The 1,317-nt window shown below is 42.2% G+C and overlaps 1 non-coding gene across 1 annotated transcript; it reads right to left on the bottom strand.

The window, feature by feature from the left end:
* Positions 1–249: 249 nt before the first annotated feature.
* On the bottom strand, positions 250–353 carry LOC112584062. Its single transcript, XR_003108418.3, has one exon. It is a non-coding gene; the product is annotated as a U6 spliceosomal RNA (small nuclear RNA).
* Between the last annotated feature and the right edge of the window lie 964 nt (positions 354–1,317).

The raw sequence follows: 1,317 nt of genomic DNA, 5'->3' as shown, positions 1-1,317 counted from the left end.
ACACAATAAATGTTTAAATGCAATTTAAAATGTTTAAGAGAGTTTAACTTCGTAACTGGAATCAAACATTCCAAATCTTTGTAAAAGTGATTGTGAAAATACATTGAACACAAATAAAGTAAGATTTGTAAGCTGAAGCTTAAGGAAGAACCAGGGTTTGTGAATTCCAATAAATCAAATTATTAATTTAATTTTTTAAAATTTAAATTTATTTATTTTAATTGGAGGCTAATTACTTTACAATATTGTAAAAACATGGAAAGCGTCACGAATTTGCATGTCATCCTTGCGCAGGGGCCACCCTAATCTCTGTATCGTTCTAATTGTAGTATATGTACTGCCGAAGCGAGCACCAAATTATTAATTTTAAAAGTCAGTGAAACCTTTGAATCATCTTTGTCTAGAAAATAAGATTTATGGTAATCTATGGTGCCTTGTAGGATTGTTGAGAGGATTAAATGAGACACTGGGTTTAAAGGGTTTAGCACCATGACTGATGCATGGGAAGCTTTCAACATGGCAGGCCAGCAATGACTAGTTCATTATGTATTTTTGTTGTTGTTGTTTATCAGAGCTTCTTTTATTTATATATTTACTTGTATTTTATTTTTGGTTGTGCCGGGTCTCCGCTGCAGCCCGTGGGCTTTCTCTAGTTGCTCTGTGCTGCAGTGTGTGGCCTTCTCGTTGCTGTGACTTCTCTTGCTGGGGAGCTCCGGCTCTAGGCACTCAGGCTTCAGCAGTTGTGGCACACGGGCTTAGTTGCTCCACAGCACAGGGAATCTTCCCGGACCAGGGGGATCAAACCTGTGTGCCCAGCATTGGCAGGCAGATTTCTATCTTATCCCTGTACCACCAGAGAAGTCCTAGTTTATTTAACTCGTTATTTTTTTTTGTTCTTGGCCTTGTCTAGCATCTGGCACTATCTTAGTTCTCCAACCAACCTGGGCCCCTGGCAGTGGAAGCATGGAGTCCTGGCAGTTACCAGACTTCCAGGGAATTCCTTCTGAACGCTTTTATTTTGGCTGTGCCAGGTCTTAGTTGAGGCACACGGAAACTTCAGCTGTGGCATGCAGGATCTTAAGTTGAAACTTTAGAACTCTTAGTTGTAGCATGGTGGGATCTAGTTTCCAGACCAGGGATTGAACCCAGGCCCCCTGCATTGGGAGTGTTGAATCTTAGCCACTGGACCACCAGGGGGACAGGCTCATCCTCACTTTGTCTGTTGTTCACTTGCTAAGTCATGTCCAAGTCTCTGTGGCCCCATGAACTACAGAACGCCAGGGTTCCCTGTCCTTCGCTATCTCCTGGAGGTTGCTC

This window comes from Bubalus bubalis, chromosome 3 (genome assembly GCF_019923935.1).
Source record: "Bubalus bubalis isolate 160015118507 breed Murrah chromosome 3, NDDB_SH_1, whole genome shotgun sequence".
Classification (NCBI taxonomy): domain Eukaryota; kingdom Metazoa; phylum Chordata; class Mammalia; order Artiodactyla; family Bovidae; genus Bubalus; species Bubalus bubalis.
This window is presented reverse-complemented; position numbering and strand designations above follow the sequence as displayed.